At 36.1% G+C, this 23,069-nt stretch overlaps 1 long non-coding RNA gene across 3 annotated transcripts; it reads right to left on the bottom strand.

Moving 5' to 3' along the window:
• Positions 1 to 1,295: 1,295 nt before the first annotated feature.
• LOC120323290 lies at positions 1,296 to 22,817 on the bottom strand. 3 transcript variants are annotated; one of them, XR_005563608.1, is made up of 5 exons: positions 17,658 to 22,817; positions 16,538 to 16,800; positions 14,785 to 14,982; positions 3,680 to 3,782; positions 1,296 to 2,838 (listed from the first exon to the last, which is right to left on the bottom strand). It is a non-coding gene; the product is annotated as an uncharacterized LOC120323290 (long non-coding RNA). The 3 variants fall into 3 exon arrangements; XR_005563610.1 differs by lacking the exons at positions 1,296 to 2,838; positions 3,680 to 3,782 and adding an exon at positions 12,033 to 12,326 and having other exon boundaries at positions 16,538 to 22,817; XR_005563609.1 differs by lacking the exons at positions 1,296 to 2,838; positions 3,680 to 3,782 and adding an exon at positions 12,454 to 14,700 and having other exon boundaries at positions 16,538 to 22,817.
• Between the last annotated feature and the right edge of the window lie 252 nt (positions 22,818 to 23,069).

Genomic DNA, 23,069 nt, shown 5'->3' with positions numbered 1-23,069 from the left:
AATATTAAGTATTGTTTTTGTTTGGACCTCAGCCAGCAGTGATAAACAATACATAATATTAATATATCAAAATGTAGTTTTATAGTAACATTGTATAGGTACACATATGTAAACTTTGAATTTTGGGAGAAAAAAACCTTTTTAACAAAAATTTTTCTTGTGCTGTGAATAATTTTTCATGACTTTTCCTTAGTCAAAGGAAAGACTTAAAGATTTAAATCTAGAGAGAAATTTTGGCTTCATCAAAGCAGGATTTAATGGGTAGGTTCAATAAAAGGAAAAAATGCAAGCGGTTCTGCTTTTAGATAATTTCCACTTTTATTTCATGCTCTAGCACTGCAGCAGTAACAACTACACCTCAGAAACCTCCATGAAAGAGACCCTAGTGTTGGAAGTTATTTTCTTACAAGGTGATAATTCCATTTTCTTTCACTTCAGCAGATAACTTAATAATTAGTTTGGGGTACATATAGCAGGTAATACCATGAATATTCTGTCACAATTCCATTCCCACTGTTCTCTGCCAACAACAAAGCAAAATACAGCCAATATAGCAGTCCTTATGAATCACTGAAGTTAGATGTGAAAAAGATAAAGAAATTCTCTAACCAGATTTGTTCCGTAGAGTTGATCCAGACTTGTTCCACAGAGTACATTTTTAAGAGCTAATGTCTCAAACAATGGGGCAACCGCAATTGCTCCTTGAGGTTATCCACAGCTAGATATGAAGCATTCATTTATATTTAACCCACATTTTCTTTTAATTCAACTGCTGTGATGGGTTGACTTTGGCCAGCTGATTGATGCCTACCCAGCTACTCTCTCTGTCTCAACAAGACAGAGGAGAAAGTAAGATGGAAAAGCCCATGGGTCTAGGTAAAGACATAGTGTCCTGGTTTTGGCTGGGTTGCAGTCAATTTTCTGCCTAGTAGCTGGTATAGTGCTCTATGTCGGATTTAGGATGACAATCATGTTGATAACACACTGGTGGTTTAGTTGTTCCTAAGGAGTGTATCAAGGACTTTTCAGCTTCTCATGCCCTACCAGGAGGGACAAAAGAAGTTGGGAGGGGACACAGCCAGGACAGCTGACCCAAACTGGCCAAAGTGATATTCCATATCGTATGGTGACAAGGCTCAGCATATAAACTGAGGGGAAAGATGTCTGTGGGTTGCTGCTTGGGAACTTCCTGGGCATCGGTCAGAAAGTGGTGAGCAATTGTATTGTGCATCACTTGTTTTGTATATTCTAAATTTTTAATAATTATTATAATCATTATTTTCTTCATTTTCTGCTGTCCCATTGAATTGTCTTTATCTCAACCCATGAGTTTTCACACTTTTATTCGTCTGATACTCTCTCCCATGCTACTGGGGAAGGCAGGGGTACAGAGAGTGAACGGTGCTTGGTTGCTTGTTGGTAATAAAAATAGGAGTGAGATGGAGAAAAACAAAGACAAATTTTAAAAGACCTTCCCTCCACCCCCTTTCTTCCAGACTCCACTTTACTCCTTCACCCCCCACTCCTCTAGCATCTCTCATCCTGAGCAGCAGAGGGACATGGGGAGTGGGGAATGTCCTTTCCTCCTCACAGTTTTCCCTCTTCCGTGGGTCCTTCATGGGCTGCAGTTCCATCAGGGTACATCCACTTGCTTTGCTGTGGAGTCCTCCATGCACTGCAGGTGTATATCTGCTCCCCCATGGACCTCTATGGTCTGCAGGGGGATACCCTGCCTTACCATGGTCTTCACCATGGGCTGCAGGGGAATCTGTGCTCCAGCACCTGCAACACCACCCCTGCCTTCTTCTTTTACCTTGGGAATGATCTACACGGCACTTCTCACTTCTCACTGCCTTTGCAGCATTTTACCCTTCTTAAATATGCTTTCCCTGAGATACTACTACTCTGGCTGCGGGGCCCAGCCACGCCCTGTGGTGGGTCAGTTGGAGACATCTGGAATTGGCTGGGTCTAGTACAATGCAGCCTTGGCCACTCCCCACAAAGACCACCCCACAGCCTCCACTTCCAGTGCCTGGGCACCTGCTCTTAGTACAACCACATGCCTTACAAGACTATAAAAGAATTTCTTCTCCTTGGTATCAGATCTTAATACCACTAACACCCATGCCAAAAACTTTGGTACCATGTTTATCTGTAGCATTTGGATTTCCTTAGTCAAAACAAACTTGTTCAGGTCTTTTCAATTTCCCATACAAAGGGAGGACTTAGAAACTTCCTTTCTTATAAACATCTCTTCTGTTTTTCCAATGCCCTCATTGTTTCTGCACTTGTAACTGAGACTGAAAGAATGGAAATCCTTGAACTGTTCATCCTTAGTATCTCTTGCTTGTTCCTCAGCTTACAGCAAATCACTTCTATCAATCTGAGTTTGTTCAGTAAGATTTCATGAAATTTTGATTCTGATACTTTATTAAAATCCTATTGCATCACAGCTGTGTATGTTTTCTGTAATTTTGTGCAAAATACTTTCTTTTCTAGCAAGTACATCCTTTGTATTTCAAAGATGTCTTTACTCTAGACTTCAGTTAGTTTTTTGATTTTGACATTCCACTTTTTTAGCAGAAGTTTCAAATAAAGAAACAGTGATTTCAGAGCAAGGCAGTAGTTTCATAACAGTAGGACTGGACACCTTAGAGACCAAAATGAGAACCATTCGAGGAAACAGCTCGTGAGAACAGAAAAGTATGAAAGCATAGATGATAAAAATCATCAAGATCCAAAGGAAGAAGAATAAAATTTTTGAAAACTTCCTTGTTTGAGCTAAAGAGTAGGCCATCAGTCACTTCAGTCAATGAAATGGATGAAGATGAAATTCATCTGGAAAAGACGAAGAAAAAGGTTGGAGAAGGCTAGATTATTCATGTTTTGCAACTAATTTCCCAGAATAATGCAATTCCATCTGTAGACATATAGAGTAATATAATGTGAAATAAAATAAAGAATACACTTTTACATTATGAATATGCCTAAGGCCTATTAAAGCAAAGCAGATGAGAGAAATCCATGAGACTGTATGTGATAATGTTTAATAACATAGGACTGTTTTTTGCATTGTCTTTTGCTTAAATAAGTCTACAATGAATATTTTTATGTGACTTAAAATAAATGAACCATGGTACCATTGATAGAAAAATTGATTAAGAACAGTACAACTACTAGTCATTTGTTGGATCTCCCAGAGGACTTAATCTGGTAAAATGTATCGTGGGTGCTCAAGTAAGGATTTTAGAGACAGATTTAAGGACTACAACACACAGGAGGCACTGTACCTTTAATGAACACACAGCATTAAGAACCTGTCATGTAACAGATGTAGAGCACACAACAAATACTTAGAGACACTATTCCAAAGAGAACAAGTCACCATATTTTTTTGTCCTCTTGATATACAGCTATAATTAGTCAGCCTACATTCATTTTATGTGACAAAGTCTGCAGTGTGTTTTCATTTGTTCCAGGACTAGTGATCAAACTTTGTGAACATCATTCTGTGCCTTTTAGTGCTTTACATGTAAAAATTAGGAAAACAGTCCATTTTCTTAAAAATTAAACAAAGATGTGAGTTAAAGGTGAGAGGCAGTTTATTTTAAGCAACTAAAATGGTTTTTACATGGTTAACTTCCCAGTTACAAGGGTAACGGGAGCAATCCTCACTTACATGATTTAACTTTCTTTGCATCTATGCAGCACAGGTCACTTGAAATCCAAAATATTGTACTGATTGCCTGATATACCAGCTACCCAGTAATCTGACATCACACCTGTAAAGGAACGTCAGTTAGACACAATGAAAGAATTTGGGTAGTAAGGAATTTTATACCAGTGAATTTTAAGAGAGTCACATGAGTACTTCAGGATCTAGAATGCATGTTTTGCTAAATAAGATCTTTTGCTAAAGATTTTATATTTTTATGCTCTGTACTGAAATTTAAAAATAATTTAGAATTCACCTTTATTAAGTTTAGAAAGTTTCCTGCCTCCCTTATGTATTCAGATACTGAGTCACATTTCCTTGTGACTGTAACTAGGTTGTCAGATCAACCAGACAGAACCTTCTCGTCTAGTTGCTAATTATTCTTTATTACAGTACATATTATTTCTAATATATATGAGCAGCTCTCAGGAGTTATAATCACTTTTATTACACTACCATTACCATTTTATATACCTAGTGGCCTTTTATAACCACAGGAGAAGAAAAAAAAAATTAAATCATGAGAAATATCTCAACAATTGTCTTCTTAAAGAAAAGACTGCAGAAACTTTTTTCACAACCTTAGAAGAAAATTTTTTGTGCTAATGGATGTACAGTCCAGATGTGCTTACTCACCCTCAATAGAGCCTCTGGCATTTAAATACTACATCTGAAGGACACAATTGGTTTAAATTAATGTAAATCATTGAGCAGTAGCAGTTTACAGGCTCTTTACACAAGGTACAGCAATTTCATTTTCAAATAATTTGACACTTTGTCTCATTACCTTTCCATCACAATGAAATTTACAGCAGGTGACAAAGAAGTTGCCTCATATACAGAAAGCATGAAATCTATATAATGTACATAATGATGTTAATAGAAAGTGTTGTGATAAAGTGATATTCAAACAATTGGATGAGGATTTTTCTATCTTCCTTATACAGTATACCCATTGCTTTGTACCATAGCTGAAATTATCCAGAGATTATATTCATTTTACAACCACTACTCAGCAGCATTTTGTGTGATTTGCTTTGCTAAGAGAAACATTTCTAACAAAGATGGACAAAATTTACAAATCAAAGAGAAAGCGATGACCTGTGTTGTCATGGCAAGGTGGCAAAGTAAGCTAAAACTGCATGAAAAGGTAACCCAGTAGTTTCCAAGGTGCTTCACTTCTGAGATCACAATTTTTCTTCCATTGAAAAAAATCTAGATTCACAATTACTTATCTAGTAGCAGAGGGATCTGTGCTGTGGTCTTCCAGGAACTACTTATACACACTATGGATAAAATATATTTTAGGCACCTAAAGGAAATGTTGAATACTGGAACATAAACTATCCTTATATGTTGATTAACTGTCTTTTAATGCCTTTTTTGTTGTTGTTTTGTCTTGTTTTTAATAAACCATCATAGAGTCAGTTTTAGTCTTCCATTTGGTAAGATAAATAACCTTAATATCAGGAGTTTTTCACTTTGCAGTGTTCTTCAATTGTGTTTAATTATTCCTGTGGTACTTCTCTGAATCCCCTCTCATTTATCTTCATGGCTTTTTTGAGAGGACATTTGAGAATTGACTGATATAATAATATGAAATTACAGAGATATTTTACCAATGGTAGTCCAAGGTTTTTGCTTTATACCATGAAGAATGAAGTATCCTAGATTACAGAAGACCACTTCAGATTTTTAATTGTTCCTGAATTTTATAAGTAGTTAAGGAGTCAGCCATCCAATTTACAGTGTGATTTGATGATCTGGTATTTGTAAATTTGCTCTCTCTGCATTACTGCTGAGCAGCATGTATTTGTAGATATTATTCTTTCCCAAGTTTACTAATGTAAACACTGGTTATCATACATTTTTCCCAAAGTTGTCTCTGACACAAGAAAATATAGAACTTTTCTTTTGTGTTTTTTAAGGAAAAGTGCTCCTGCCCTTATTATTTTGCCTAAATGAAATTTCCTAAGATGCATAAATGTTGATTTTAACATTCCAGTCATGTGAATCATCTCCTCAGGTTTGTGATATACCAACGAGGCTATGTTTATGCTCATAAATAAGCAATTCCAATTATGCTTGTTTATTACCCAAGCTCCTATCATTGGTGTATAGGCAATTAAAGATTAAAGAATTTCATCTGTCTTCATCCTTTGGTGTCTTGATTAATTTTGTTCTCAGCATCATAATTCTGTGCTAAAAGTTCATGTGTTTCCTCTTTTCACCCTTCTCTTTTATTTGATGCAATCCTAACCACTGCAGTATACTTCTTTGGTACTTGTCTCAGTGATGTTTTCTAAGAAACTTTAGAAGGTTTTAAGGACTTCCTAATGCCTATGTTAAAATTAATTTTCAGCACAGATTGCCATTTTATTAGCAGAGTTACACCTTAAAAGAAATCTGTAGGTGGTTGGAAGGCAACTATGCCATGCCTCTGTCTTTACATTTTAAGGAAGTAAATAATCTACTTCAATATTGTTCGTATTGTGCCACATTTCCTACCTTTTTTATCAGGATAAGTTCTAGTACTACAAAATATTTTCTAGGATCTAGCGATCCACTTTGAAGATGTGTTATATATTACCTTTCAACTAGGGTGCTACTGGACTGTGCTAGGACAGACTGAATCAGATGTCACTTCATATCAGCAAAGATCATGCTAAAATTCCTGTCACAGTAAAGCAAAATAAATTGTCACGTGGTGGAATGATTTTCTTTTGCCAAGTTATCAGGCTAAAAAAGTTGCACAATTCACAAAAACAATTATGTTCACAAGCAGTAATTCTCAAGTATGTAATTTATTAAGTAAGTTTTATAAATAATTCAAGTAGTGACCTTAATGAGTGTTTAAATGATCAAAAAGATAGTTCTGCTTAAGTAATGATATGATTTTATTGGCAATTGTTTTACCAGCACAAAAATTACTGAAATAGAAAACTTCCTAAGACAACTAATCAAACTTGAACAAATGCAAACACCACTATATTTTTCTGCAGGTAAACTTGATTGCTTTAGTCATGTAAACAGGATTTACAGCACATCTCTTGGGAATACACAGGGATCTTAATAAATCTCAGTTATGTCTTTCACAGGTAGCATATATTCTTAAGACTGACACGTATGTCCTTATTCAACTCCTGTAAAAGTCAACAAAATATCTTGTATTGTTAATGTTTGGGGAATGAAGACCTCCCTGTCAGTGAGACTCTTGCAGACATCTGACAAGATGTTGTGATTAACATTTTTCAGCTATCATAACCATGGGGTATAAATCAGTGAAATTTTTGCTCCTGACTTCACACATTATCTCCATCTTAAAAAGGTGTGATTCAGTTGCCCAACTAGAGTTAAACAATATCACTTTTGGCATGCTTTCATATTGTACCAGATCATCTGTCACTCCATAAGAAGGGCACTGAACCCCACTCTGTCAGATCTGTCAGCCCCACATGAATGTATGAGATACAGAAAACCTGAAATAGCACTAAATGCCTGTGTTTAGGCCACTGAATTTTACCCCAAGCATTTCTTAACTTGGGAGTGATATATAAGTGGTGGGGAAGATGAAAAACAATTCAATTTTTATATATATTGTTTCTTTTTTAGATGACTTAAGTATTCTGTGGTTCTATGAACTTGTCATTCAACCAAGCCTTCTTTTAAGTAGCAACCCCTCAGGTAAAAAAAGAGGAAATAGAATATCTGAAGAAGGAGATGCTATCAGGTCCGAATTTTATTTTCTATGCAAATTAATGTATAATATTTTTCCTAACTTTAATTACTCAAAAAATATTTAAATTTGTTTCTGCCTGCCACTAAATTATTGTACTCTGTTTTTCTGCTTTCTTTTAGACTTTAGCACAGTAAGTGGAGTCCAGAGAACTAGTAAATTGACCAAATGTAGGTGACTACTTTAGCGTGAGAAGACTTGGTCTCCACCGATTGTACTGATCGATTTCCATAATAGGAGATAAACACCCAGCTAACAGGTAGACAGAGCACTCTTAACCACAGCCTGGAACAGAATCCTTGTTTCAGCTGCCAACACATAGGTATTTGGTACCACTGGAACAACCAGAATATCTGAGACATTCATACTAAGGCAGCCAACATAACGCTCAAAGTCTGCACCTGCTGAAGGTCATCTAGAGCACACTATAAGGTGTCTCAGCTTGCCCTAGATGGCTGGGTTTAGGCAACTAAATTGAGCCTATTGGACTAAGAATATTGCCAGATCCTTATAGGTGGAGAAGAATACAGGCTAGACTAGATTTTAGTTCCATGATTATTACTATAGATCCTGAAGAAAACTATCTATCTTATGTCAACCCAGTTCTCTCCCAATATCTTATAAAAGTATAAAATTGACAATCAATATTCACAGGAGTTTACAGTGAAATTCTAAAAATAATGAAATGCCTGCTAGTGGATTTAATGAGGCTTATATTTACAGAGAAGCAGATTTTCAAAACAAAATAGAGTTTTTCTTTCATCAGAAAAAATATATTCCGGTGAATTGTAAAGATTCTTACATTTACAAAGATTCACTTGGAGCAAGTGGCGCTTATCAATAACAGCATGGTAATCTTACTAAATGAGTGAACTCAAAAGCATATCAGAATGTATTATTTTCATAATGCACAAAAGTTCAAATTAAAAGTAGTTAGAAAGAAGCAGAGTGAGTAATTAAAAACAAATAAGCAACTGCTTATACTTGTATTTATACTTATATTTCAGATACATCCAAATCTTTTCCAGTATTACAACAATGGTGGTGAGCTGAACACACGTGCAGTGCAGGGTTTTGAGGGATTAGTCTTCTTAGTCCAATCTATAGTGTTGGAAAACAGTTTTCTGTGTTACAATAAGTAGCACTTATTCTTCATGGGAACCCTAAGCTCCTAGGGAAAATCCTAGTATTTTTCAGGGCACTTTTAAAGGATAAAGGAGATGTACACAAAAATTTTGAATTATCTGTTCTTTGTCTCATATTGTTGTTTCATGACAAAGCCTTACAGAGAAAGAAGAAAGTCACTTTGCAGTCCTCCTGGGACACAGCAATCATGTATGAATCTATCATGGCTAGGCTTCACGAACGAAGATTTGGGATATGAATCTATAATGTCCTCTCATCCATGCATCACTGAGGAAGGAAAAATCAAAGTAAGCTTTCTCTTCCAGCCCTGCAGTGTGCTTGCTTTCTCTTTTTGCTGATTACATGCTCTCTTTACTGTTGAAATAATATTAAAAATGCATAATAAAAACTTAAACTATTTGATTTAAACCCTGCTGTTTGCCTTAAAAAACCTCTACAGAAATGGTCATCCACTTCCCAAAATAAATTCCCAGCAAACAAACAAAATCAACAACTGCTATCATGAATTAAAGAGGGGTTTATATTTTCTTCACCATAAAACAGGGAAAAATAAATCCCATCAGTAAGTAAATGAAGTGGATCTCAGTGTAACCAATCTGTGAGCTGAAAATTAGTTTAATTCCCATGGTAGGAAATTTAAGAGATTCATAGATTAGAGGGCCAGAAGGGACTGTTGTGATCAAATTTATAAACTTATGCAGAGATTTTCAAAGGCACAGAAGACATTTGGGTACCTAAATCCCACTGACTTACAAAAGAAGTTGAATTTTAATTAACTTCATTACAAAGCTCCCCTTTCAAGGAATAGTAATTTGACCAATAACCTAATCCTAAATCCTGATGCATAATAGTCAATGTCACCGATGATTCAATTATCAGTGTCTCAACACAGTCAAAATGCAAAAAAATTGTAGCACCCCCAGTGCCTGTAGTTTTTCCTCTGACATTACCTGCAGAGGAGCCAAAAGAAATCTGATTGCTAGACCTGTTCACAGACCTGTGCCTCCATGGTCATGCTGAAAGTACCTTTAGACTGAAACAGGAAACACAACCTACAGACAGATTCTATTAAAGGTAAGCAGAAGTATAGGCAAAATCCTACACCTTGAGGGAAAACATATCTCTTATTTAATTTGAAAAAAATACTTCTTCGCTATGCAAAATGTCCTGATGACATCACCACATTATGATAAATTACAGGTTTTCAAGCTTACTAGAGCATAGTCAAGATTCAAATTAGAAGGGGTTAAATGCATTCCCATTACCAAAAAGGACTCTCTTCGAGCAGGAAATGGCAGATTCATCAAAAAGCTTGAGGAAATTTGTTAATCTCTTAGAACAGACTGTTTCTCAATGGTCTACTTCCTGTATTTAAACACGGTTTATCTTAGTTTTAAAAATAGCATTTAAAAAGAGGAACAGAGGAAGTGTTATGCTGGGTGATCCATCTATCCCTAGTATCCTGTCTCCAACAGTAGTTGCTAACAGAAACTCTTATTTTGTTAGATATATTTGGTGCCTTCTAATTACAGTTTTAAAACTCTACTTGTGTCTCTCTTCCACTATGTTTTTTTTATGTTTATTTATTTATTCCAACATTACTGGCTATGCTTTCTGAAGTGTTGCCAGAAACACTACTCTTTTTCTTCTAACTTTGCTGACTCTGAAGAGCCAGTAGTTGATGCTTTTCTCCAGCAGTTACATTTTGAAAGTTGCTGTTGGTCTCAAGCATTCTCTCTAGTCTCAGAGACAGAGAGAAAACTTAAGACTGGCAATACTAATAGAACTGAAGTTTTCTTAACAGGGAAGAAATGTTTTTTAATGGATCTGCTGCTGCTGCTTCCTTCCCAAGGTGACTGACATGGAAGCTCTGACTGACAATATGCTGACGTCAGAAGAACAAAAGAAAAGAAATCTCAGCAATGTGCTTGCTATTGAAACATCTGCAGTATTGGTAAAATCTCAAAAGCTGAAGAGATCACAGGAATTTTTTATACATCACTCAGTTCAATCCAGTCTGGGTTCTTTACTTCTAAATACATTAATAGACTTAATCTCTGAAATTATAATTTTTACTAATTCTGGACAACAGCTACTTTATCTACCAAATGGAAATAAAGAGAAATTGATCTGACTGATTTTTTTGAGGGGAAAAAAAGTAGTGTAATCTTTTCTGAGACAAATGTTCCAGTCAAGTATCCTATTCAGAAAAGTAGGTGTAACTGGTTTCAACAAATCACACTTATGTCCATTCTGAAGTTCCAGCATATGCAAAATAACAGCCTTAAAATGGTAATGAAATTATTGGAAAGAGGTGGTGCACTTTTTTCTTTATCTGCTCCAAAAACCAGCCCCAACTTTCTCTATTACCACTAGCTGTAACAAAGATTAGGAGAGCATACTGCAAAACAGAAAAAAAGCCCTCTTTTCACAGACTTAGTTCTATATTCTTTGTAAATTTAGAATCAGTTTTCCACCCAACCCCTCTTTAAATAGCAATGCCTAGAGTTGGATAAAAAATTACTCCTGAATCTTGCAGGAAGGAATGATTTCTTATGTTCATTTAGTTAAGAACTTACTTCCATTTCATAGGGATATTTCATATTACTAATACCTTATTAGATAATTTCATTTGAATCTCCCACCACTGATTATTAATACACGCATTCCGTTACACACACCAGTTAATAGCCCCAGGCTGAATTTTCACCAGGCTGCTGTCACCTTTGGATTCTGTTGTATGAATTCAAAACCTTTTAGGCTCTCTTTTTTCCTGTCTTTTTTTTTTTTTTTCAGATTTTCTCTCACACTTCCTCAACATATCTCTCTCTCCATTCTTCTTCACCAAAGTGAGAGATAAGGTCCTGGATACACTGTCTCTTCTTTTGTCCCATCTCTCTTCAACCCCAGCCAATGGTGACTTTCTGTGGATACTCATATAGCTTAAGCATCCTTTTTCTCCAAGATCATCATACCTGCAGTAGTAAAACCATACAGGTCAGTCTGCACTTTAGGTAGTACTCAGTAGACACAAGTCTAAAGAAAATTAAAAAACCTCTCCCGGACTCCATTTACTTATTGCTCTTGCTCCTTCAATTGTCCTGTTACTCAAGGTCCTCCAATTTGCCTCTATTGAAACAAATTTAGGTTAGGTCTGTTCTCTCTCAGCTTCAAAATGCTTGCAGATACCATGGTTTGTCCAAGGTAGCTACAATTCCCCAGAGTTTCAACCAAACAGAGAAAGATTCAATTCTGAGAATTCACTCATTTTACAACAACGATAATATTTGCATGTTTAGACCAGTATCAAGCATCACACATCACATGGCTGATCTGGAAGCAAACAGCAACCTTCTAAGAGCAGGGATCTCATTCTCTCTCCCCTTTCCTCCTCCCTCTTTCTCTCCTAATTTGCTTTTTCTATCCTATGGATCAAAAGAACCTTGGGGCTTTTTCTTGGGCTGAAATACGTGCTTCCATGCACACCTTGATTAAAATACTATTGTGCTATCAGTGTGTTGGTTTTATTACTTTATACTGATGCTGAAACTTGATTTGTTAGGCCTTGTTTAAGCTCACCATATAAGTCGTTTTCTTTTGATCGTCTGACTGGTTTTCTTGAGAATCTTATTTTTCCTTGCTTGCTTCCTGTGGATGTAGAAGCCAATCTACCTCAAAGGTGACTGCTGTGCTTATTCAGCAAGATAATATTGCCTTTGGAATTAATTTCTAGAAAAGACAAGAATAGTCAGAGATTCTACAGATGTGAAGTTCAGAGGCAAACTCCACTTTTATTTTTTTATTTTGATTTTAAGAACAGAAATTCAGCATTTCTATTGTGGAAAACAGACACATAATGAATAATATTTATCATATTCTTTCCTGGCGAGGTGGGAGAAGAGACTATACTGATAGCAAATGCTGCAGTAGACTTTTTTTTAATCTTGAGAGATGATAAAACATCACAGTAACAGCAATGAACTAGAAAAATCTCTATAAAAGAAAAACAATTAGAGACAAATAAAGTACATTAAAATACATTACAATTCTCTTATTTTCATTTTATGTGTGTACAGAATGCACAGGCTGCAGTCAGAAAACAGTTGCAGCTCATTACAAACATGAAATAATAGCTTATTCTTAACCTTTTAGCAAGAACTTCATATATAATTAGTGTATCTGAAAAATATAATTCTTGAGATTAATTCACCATAATGAAATCTTCTCTCGTGTATTTCCACTTCTCATTTATTCACCCATAATCCTCCTATCTTGGTGTCGAAACAAGAAGAGGAGAAGCACCAAAACACAAATTAGACAGCGTTTAGGCACTTAATGTTCCTTTAGAAATACACTGTTTTTACAATATAATTATATCGTGATAAAACTTAGTAGTTTATGAAGTTTGAAGTGTTTAAAGATGTCTACATGGTTTGAAAGGAAAGGGAATTTCAGGTGTTTGAGTCAAAATTATTTTGAAAAATATAATCTGGAAAGTAAGTTAAGTTAATTTCTAAACTGTCTTTAATATGTATATTCCTTGATAAATAAATAAATAAACAGATAAAACTTAAAGTTTTCATCTTATATTTCATCTTATATCTTCAGCTTCTTGCCAGATAATAGAAAGAGAAAATATCGATTTCACATGTGCAGTGAATAATATTTCAGTGTTTTTGGATGCCTCAGGAAACTAAACTGGTCAGAAATTATACAATCAGTAGTCTCAATCTTCTAATTTCACACATTTCTTTTATTCCACAAATAAGTCCTTTGAAAGCTACAATTCTGTCAATTTTTTTAGTGCATTATCACAGTGGTCACCTCTTAACTACTGTGTATGAGAGAACCGCATCCAACAGGCATAACCTGTAGAAAAACCTTTTTATTTTCTAACAACATTCCTGAAGCAGATTTTACAGAGCAGGATTTAATGTCATGCTAAGGAGAATTAGCCTGTGTTTTGAATTAGAACATCTCTGTTATGGTTTATTCACAAGTAAGTAAGGTTTATTGCAGCTTTCAAATTCTGTTCTATAGAGTATTGGTAGAATTCTTATTAGTGGTGTAAGGGAAAAAGTTAAAAAAGGAGAATTGCAAGAGAGGTAAAATTGGGGAAAGGAAATTTGTGCCTGGTTGTGAAGGTTCAGCAAAAAGCTGTAGCTTTCTAAATTAGAGAAGCGATTGGAGTGATCTTTTTAGCTTTGAGATATAGCAGCTTCAGTTTTATTTAAGATCTCCTAGGTAAGAAGACTGAGAACCACCTCTCCCTTTTATGAAAGAATAAAGATCTTTTTCTTTCACTTGGAAAGGTTTCTTTTTCCCTCCCAGACGATTTATTAAGAGTTTACACAAAGACTTCAATCTCCTGTGAAGCCTCCTAAATTGTTCATCTTTAAGCATACACAAGGATGTGATAACCTAATATTTTTAATGCAAAAATATGCAGAAAATGCACTTAGAAATACCACAGGGACACTTAATACAGCAAAAAGAAATTGGAAAGACACATCTGCATTTTGTTTTTCTCTCACTTAAGCCGCCCTTGGAAATAGTGGTTTGGATATTATCCGCATGACATTCTGAATACCCTATGCCTTGTTAGTGAAATTTGTCTCAGACATTTTCCTCTACATCCAGTCTGACAGAACACAGGCCATCTTGAAAGTATCCTTTAAATAATATCTTTCATACATTGCTCTATTTTTTATTATTAATGTCTTTCAGGGCATGGGTTTGAACACAACTCTCACTAGGTTTCTTGGACAGAACTACTATTCCTGGAGTTGTCAGCTCCAGCTGTGCCACAGAACTCTAAAAATAAATGGATATACTGCAACCTGGTGAGACTGTTATACTCCTGTGGTGCTTGTTCTTGCTCCTCAGTGAGCTACACTGGTTCATTGGGTCTACACCGAAGAAGTTGCGCTCTGCTCTCATGTAGTTGTAGAGAAAGGTTTTGAAGTAGTAGTCTATTTCTTAGGAATGGGAAAAAAACTCATCTGTTCTTGTTAACCATGAAATAAAACACATTGAAGATCCTTTCTAGTCTGCAGCAGTTCTGCCATCGCATGGCACCAGCACAGGATATTCCTACAAAGACCTAGGTTGTGAAGGAATATATAATCAATTCATCCCTACAGATCAGTGGAACAAAAATCATTCAGTGAAAAACACCAAAGCATACCTTCCTTTTTTCCTTTCATATCTGTTAGTGTGCATCTTGCATGCGTGAGGCTTAGCCAGTCTCCAAATACAACTGCTGATGTGTCATTTACATAGCTTTCGTCCTCCCAAGCATCCTTCTGAAGGCATTTTTGCCATTTTCTCCAAACAATGTGGCATCTCAGTGTGGTTTTTCCCTATCAGAGGAAAGCAGCAACACCTTGAAATAAAATCAAAGCCACAGCCTTAGAATAAAAAAATTATTTTCAGAAATGTAAAGAGAGGACATATTAGATATATCCTCCCACTAGTTTAAAAAAAAAAATTAAAAGGAGAGAGGGTCTTAAATAATTTCAGCAAAAGCCAGTACAGTTAATAGGAAGCACTAACTCATTTGTCTGGAAGAGACAGACAGAGAAAGCAGATAGTACTAGTTGCCTTTATAAAAATAAATGTGTTAAGTCACTTGAAATAACCCTCAGTAGCTACAGTTTAAAAAAAAAAAGTACCAAGTTACAACAAAACCTAACATCTGTGTTAAAATTCAAAAGTTGTTTCAGGCTTTTAAAATTTTGTAATAGAAGGTAAGACATTTTATAAACTGTCAGCTCAGTGATTTGGCTTCAGCTTTATCTACTGCAAAGCAAGAGGTCAGGGTTAAAGTAGAGCCAGAAGCCTCCTGCCTTTGGGACCAGCAGAGATGAGAAGGATCTGCCCTTCTGGACTCAGGGGAGGGAGGAGGTGCAGCTCACTTCTCTCTGGAGCACTCCCCAAGTAGATGTCTAGCTCCAGAAATGACAATAGTAATTATAATCTTGAAGATGGCAGAATAGCTGAAACAGCATGGAGCAGTATTAAAAAAGGAAGAATCCTCAGGAGCTATTGAATACCCTTTGGAAGGCTGAGTGTGCTTGCTTTGGAAGTTTCCCTGAACGGTGAATAGAGGGATTTAAGACAGCAGGTATAAAAACACGTGTTGTTGGAATCTAAGACAGCAGTAAGCAAAAACTGTGAATCATCATTAGTCATTATAAGGAAATAAAGGGATATGTGCTGAATTCAGATGAAGCCCTTGACAGAGACGGTGACAGTTACTGAAAAGACAGCAGAGCTCTCAAGTCTCCCTTATAATGGTGGCACTACAATTGGATTTTACATGAAGCGTAGTCTGCTTGCTCCTTAGTTGTCATTTTTGAATCAGCTAGGGTCTGACACATTGCTGCTCCAACAAATAACTTATCATTGAGCTTACAAAAGGTTAAAGTTCTTTTTATTTATAGATCACAAAAGCAGAGCAGCAGTAAGAGGCAGTACTCACTATTCACATTCATTTCTTGAAACCGTGCCCCTAAAAGTTGAACTGCAAAACAGGCATTTAGCCAAGGATGTTGTTATTACTCAGCTGTTGTGGTGACTCTGCAAAGGTGTGCTGAACACATTCTCAGCTGCTCTGCTCCATGGAGGGCAGAGAAAGGTATCGTTCCCTCCAGCTCAGAAGCAATCCTGAATCTCTACAAAAGTAGGAACAGACTTACCTACAGGAGGCAAAAATGAAACAAACAAAACAAAAACCAACCAAACAAAAACAACACACACAAAACCCAACCAACCAAACAAAAAAACCCTCACCTGAACCTCAGCAGAAAACATGTTTTTGATCATAATAAGGTAACTATATAACAAATGTATTCTGAAGGTGGTTTTATAGAGAGTTGGTGCAGGTAATCAGAAAACATTTAATATTGTTCCTTGCTAGAGTGTGCACTGACCCTTACCTCAGGTTTCATATGTAAATGAGACTGTAGGAAATTAGCTCCAAAATTTTATGTGTTTCCTAGTGTAGTAATCACAAATCTTTTCGGGTTGGTCTCGCTGCTCCCCACCTCCATCCCATCTGTCATCTTTTTCCTCACTAATTTCTTCTCTTCCCCAACTTTTGTCTTCATAGAGGGATGAATGATGACTGCCTGTCTTTTTCTGGGATCCAGCTCAGCTTCTGATCCTCTCAAGTCTCTCCAGGACTCACAGCATCTTCTGTCTTTTTCCACAGGCAAATAAAAAAAGAACAAACAATAATGAAGTTTTTAACACTCCCAAGACAGTTACAGGTACTTACATCTCTTGTCAAGAGACTTCAATGTGAAGGCTGCACACAAAATGAGTAAGTAATAACCTCTTTTAATTGGATCACAGCATAAGACCAGGAGGAACCATTGTATTATTTTGTCTGACACCTCATATATCACAAAACATTATAACTTAGACCACTACACTTCATCCTATTTATACCTTACAAAACTCAATAACTTATATTTGACTAAAATAAATATTTTTCTAAAGGTATCTGGAGAAACACAGAAATGTAGAATCTCTCACTTCTTTTGGAAGTTTAATCTACCAGTTGATCATCCATTAAAATCACTGCTAAAACTAAAATTTTATTTCCAGGCTGGTTTTTTTTCTAACTGCAGCATCTTGCTATTGGTTCTTGTGATGACTACAGTTCTTTTATTTTTTTTTCCATGAGAGTAAAAAGCCCTTGAGTATGCAGGGTGTTCTCACAAAACAATATTTAAGCACTGTAATCAAATTGTTTGTATATCTTCCTTTTGCCATATAAAATTGTCAGAATATCTCATTGAAGTATACCTCTCCACAGTCCTTAAATCATTTTTGTGGCTTTTTTCTGCTTCACTCCAAGTTTTGTGCTTTGGGATCTCCATCTGGAAATCATCATTACAATTAACATTCACGTACATCACCACATTTTTGTTAACATGACATCAGTACAGGCATTCTAGAAATTACTACTAAAATCTCTGTAAAGTATTTTTTAATATAAAAGAATAATACAAAAAGTCAAAGAGAGGTAGCAACGGTTTTCTGATTTCTTACCTGAAAATTAAAGGTTTGAAAGACAGAAACAATTTTTAAGAGGAGACTCCATCTTCCACTTTAACAACAGATTCCAATTTATTTACGCATCTCTACTCATTCAGTATAATTCTTCTGCACACACAAACAGAAATACACATTTATGTACAAAGTTTAATTCTGAGGTTGGGAGGCATAATGGAGCATAATTTTATTATACTAGATATTTTTCCTAGAGGTGCATATTGATTTCACGCTGTCAAACAAACTGCAAAATACATTATAACAAAACAATTAAAACTGCTGATAATTATTACAATTAACTCGCTGCTTCGTACTAATGGAATGTTCAAGCATCCGAGCATTCCTGATTATCAGAAACTAATGGATGTTCAGAAGAGGATGTCATTTTCTGTAGCAATTTGTTCTTGGCCAATTTAATGTTCCCTCAAAACAGTTTTCCGTTCCCAAATGTCTCATTTGTGGCTTTGTGAAGGAAAGGATCATGACAATATTGTTTCAGTGCTTATTTTGTCTTCAGAAGTTTCAAGTCTGCTCACTTTGCTGTTATGCCAGGAGCATGTAATCCAAAATAAAAGAATTATAGAATCATTTTATACATTCATTTGTTAAACAGAACTGGAAGATTCTCATTTAAAACAGAGTCAAGTATGAACTAATTCTACTGAAGTGTAGGAGTTGTGGCTGAATGAAGAACACTTTATCTAGTTGTATTTCTCTATCACCTGTGCTTCTTAAGCTGTGTGAAACCTCCTTATTATATAGCTCTTGATCCCCGTCATGCTGCTGTAACATTTGTGATGCCATTCCAGTGCCTGATCATGATGCTTTTCTATCAAGGTTGCAAGGACAAGCTCCTAAATGGAGTTTTCCTATTCAAATCTGACGTACAGTAGTCCTCTGATAGAAAGGGCAATCTGGGAACAGCAAATGACAATCCCTTCAAGCTTACTTCTGTACACATGCATTTCTTGAACTTATTTGCCAGATGCTCATCAATTAAATGTTACCCTAAAGTGGAATCTTTTCTACAGGGAATCATACAGCTGATCTAGAAACCAATCAGTGTTTGCCAATTATAGTGGCAATGTTAAAACTTATGATACAATAATTTTCTTTATGAAATACTGTGATGCACTTTTCAACAGGGAGCACTGTGATCAAGGGTGGCATCAATTCTATAAGGAAACTGTTTTACAGAACATAACTTCTCCAGTGACTAACATAATGGAAAAAAATGTTTCTCAAAAGCTCAAAAGCAGTGTCAGCAAAATCATGAGACAATTAACTTCCTTTTTGAGATTTGGATTTCCAGCATCTTCATTTTGTCATTCAGAGAAATAAAATAATTAACAGGGACAAGCATTTCTTCAATATCACTCACGTGGTTTTGTGTATTAAACTTAGGGGAGAATGTCTTGTGATGTAAGAGTCTTACTGTCTTTCACAAATAAACAATATAATTCAAATAAATAAGCCATCACAGCCTTATGAGCCTTCCCATAGAAAACAAAAGAAAATAAGCTAGAAGAAAAATTTTATATTCTTTCATTAGAATTGTTTAGGATATGATACAGTCTGAAGAATAACAGTCTGTCTTTGAATTTTTAAATAAAATTCTCAATAAACTGGGGCAGAATTTCCAAGGATTATTCTAAGACCTTTAATCTTTTTTTAAAGCAGGAAATATATTAGTGTTTTGCTGATTTTTAAAGCAGGAAATACCTCAGTGCTTTGCTGAATCAGGGCTAAAAGAGCAATCCAGTCACACTCTGGGAGAAAAATATCACAGTGTGTAAAATATCCATAATGTGATTAAGAAGAAAAAGGTCATTTTGAAGATTAAAAATATTTAAGAGTTGAAACTTTAAAATATTTCCACACCTAGGGTAAGCAATATATTCCTTCACTAATATGTTCACCTAGTAACACAGCTTAGCTAATTACACAGCTTGAATAAATAGCTTCGTGTCACTGGGGATAGAGGTAAGGAGCAAGTAAGTCCATTCTGGATTTAAATGGCTGAACAATAGTTCTTACAAAACACCACAGCTGACAGAGACCAAAGGCAGAAGTCCTCATCATGCCATGTTTCTTTTACACATACCTGGAGAAGGAACCAAGTGTCTCAGCAATTCTGAGGTAAGCGTGTCATGGAAGGAGAGCACGGAGCACGCAAAGATTTGGAGGTGATTCTGCAAATAAATTGCCTGTTGTTGTTGCCTGACTATGCTCACTGAAAAAAGACTTTTTCTGTAAATAAGCAAGGCAAAAAATAAATACCTACCAGGAACTTCTCCTCATAATGGAAGAACCCATATCATCCCAAACATGGTTTTTTCCACAACATGTTAGAATCATGCAATAACATATTAGTGCCAAGAGGCATGAACACCTAATTAGTATGACCAATATGTGTTCCTATATCTGCTATACTTACTTAGAGTCTGGCATATTAAGTGAAATCACCACCTTTTAGTGACACAGAGGATTTGTGGTTATGTATTTGTTCTGCATTTAGCCAATAGAGACATGATTTTGACTACAGACTTTAGGTGCTGTCACAGTAAAAAACAATTTTTCCCCTATTTCACCTTAATTTTAAAATGGAGAATTAAAATACCAGTGAAAAAATCAGAAAAGGCCATAAGGCTTTGTAAGGACTTTGGAGTACTCTGAGCTAGAATACAAAAACCCTATTAGTTTCCTTTTCTCAAAACATAAATGTGGGCTAACATCTCTAGCAAGCATCTGGGAACAGCTGAATTGTACTGCAGTTTCTAGCACAGTGTTCTATGATCTTTTTTAGTACAGTCTCTTCCCTCCCACCCCTTTTTCAGACTCTATAGCCAGGCTGTCATAAAGAGTTCCTTAGAATGATTCACATTTTAACAGTACTATGGATATGTAAAACATGAATTAGACTTACTAAAAGAAATAGAATCAGAATGTAAAGTAGAGAAAATGCTGTTTCAAGGAGCTATGAAGTTCACTGTAGCCTCAGAACTGAATTCAGCTCTTGAGCTTACTACTTCATGGAAATTGCACAAGTTACCACACAGGGCAAATACAGATCCCACACTATGGATCTCTCTCTGCTGAATTCAATTAAATGTATCCTAGGCTGACAAGCCTGGCATCCTCAGACAACATTTGTGTTTGTAAAACAATCTTTTTTTTCTTTTTGAGAAACTTTCCTGTATAGTCCCATGAATCAAAGACTGCAGACGTAAGGTATCACATCTCAGTTTTGACATCTCAGTACCCTTCTTAGGCCTGAATGTTGTTATCACATTCAAGGATCTGAAATGCACATAACACACATTTTAATTCTGGCAGTATGACAAAGTAAACTAGGAATGAAAAGATGAAGACATGTCATCACAGATCCCTGGAAGAACAATGGGAGGCATTGAAGGTAAACACAGTAACACCATGTCTAAGCCCTAGATGAATTTCAGCTGGAAAATGAGAAAACGAGCACAAAGATCAATTGAAATCTCAGCAGAGCCATATGACACCAGAGAAAACATTCATTTCCTAACATCAAGACAGTTGAAATCAACTTTATTAGATGAGTTTTTAATTTTTCATTGTTCACAAAAGAATGCCCCTCCCTAAAAAAACAAAAAAGCAAACAAACACCCCTGGAGCTGTTGGCAGGCTAAGCTAAAAAGATTGCTAATTGTTGGTGAGGAAAGCTCTTTAATTTGGGCATTTACGAGGGAAAAAATAAAGCAAAGAATGATAGCTAAATGACTTCTTACCTTCTGTGGTGAATTTTAAACATCCAGAGAAATAAAAGCCTGTCATCACCTCAAGTAGTTTATGGTCAACCTTGTAGACGGGCTGAAGCAGTGTGCCATGAGAGTGTGGGATGAAGACAGAGAGTCAAGCTTTTGGCTTCCTCACTGAGCAGAGGCTCAAAAAGATCATGGAGGTGAATCACACAGAACTTTTGATAAAGTATTTGAAAAAGGGAAGTATTTTCCATTGTTCACTTCACTTCTGGAGGCACGCATAAAGCTTATTGGTGTCACCAGTGGGAAAAGACTTGCCTTTTCACCACAGGAGTGTTCATCTGCCATTTTTTGCATGGCCAAAATATTGATGACTCACCGCAGAACAAATGTGATGGATGCAAGAGTAATCAAGCAGATAGTGAACCTGATGAGTGCATTTCACATCTGAGGCTTGTTTCCCTTTCTCTGTCCCAGGCTGAAGTAGCTGTGAATTATTTTAATTAATCTGCCATAGAATGTCATAATGCCTAAATGAGTTCAAAAGTTCCAATATAATCCCTAGCTCATCACAAATATCACCTTCAGCAACAGTCATTTCTGTAGTCTTAAATCTGAGAGACACGTAGATAAGATGACAGGTGTAAAAGAATAAAATATAGTAGAAATCGATTAGAGTCAAGAAGTTTTTCTTCCTTAAGCAACATTTTTATAAAAGAGAAATTACTACAACAAGAGTGACTGTAATTTCCTTAATGACTGAAAGATCTACATATTTTCCCTAAAAACTAAATTTCACTCTTTCAGTGTAAATTATAAATAAATTATCTAGTTTTCCATGATTGCTATAGTTCATCACATTGAAAACTGTGGTACCTGCACTGAGAGAGATGCATTCAGTAACTCATGTCCTAAACAATCAGATGTAATTAATATGATAGTCACAATTAATATAATGTTTTCTTATCTAAGATGAAACAGGCAGATGGGGACAAGAGTCTCACATGCATCTGCTATCACATAATAGGAGCCCAGTAGGAGATTTTTTTGCTTGACTTCCTATTTACGTATTTCTTTAAGTAGAACCATAGAATTGTTTAGGTTGGAAAAGCCTTCTAAGATCATCAAGTCCAACCATAAATCTACCACTGCCACATTCACCACTAAACCATGTCCTTATGTCCTTTTAAATTCTTCCAGGGGTAATAACTCAACCACTTTCCTGGGCAGCCTACTACAATGCTTAACTACCCTTTCAGTGTAGAAAATTTTCCTGATATCTAATCTAAACCTCCCCTGGTGCAACTTGAGACTATTTTCTCTTGCCTTATCACTTGTTATCTGGGAGGAGACCAACTTCCACCTCACTGCAACCTCCTTTCAGCTTGTTGTAGAGAGTGATAAGGTCTCCCCTCAGTCTCCTTTTCAGGCTAAACAATCCCAGCTGCCTCAGCTGCTCTTTATCCCACTTGTGCTCCAGACCCTTCACCAGCTTTATTGCCCTTCTCTGGACATGCTCCAGCCTCTCAATGTCTTCCCTGTAATGAGGGTTCCAAAGCTGAACACACTATTCAATGTGTAGCCTCACCAATGCCGAGTACAGGGGGACAATCACTGCACTAGTCCTGCTGGCCATAATATTTCTGATACAGGCCAGAATGTCATTGGCCTT

This window comes from Pipra filicauda, unplaced genomic scaffold (genome assembly GCF_003945595.2).
Source record: "Pipra filicauda isolate LSUMZ 115617 unplaced genomic scaffold, ASM394559v2 scaffold22_size4397567_pilon, whole genome shotgun sequence".
Taxonomy (NCBI): Eukaryota; Metazoa; Chordata; class Aves; order Passeriformes; family Pipridae; genus Pipra; species Pipra filicauda.
The sequence above is the reverse complement of the archived record's forward strand: the minus strand, read 5'-3'. Positions and strand labels throughout refer to the sequence as shown.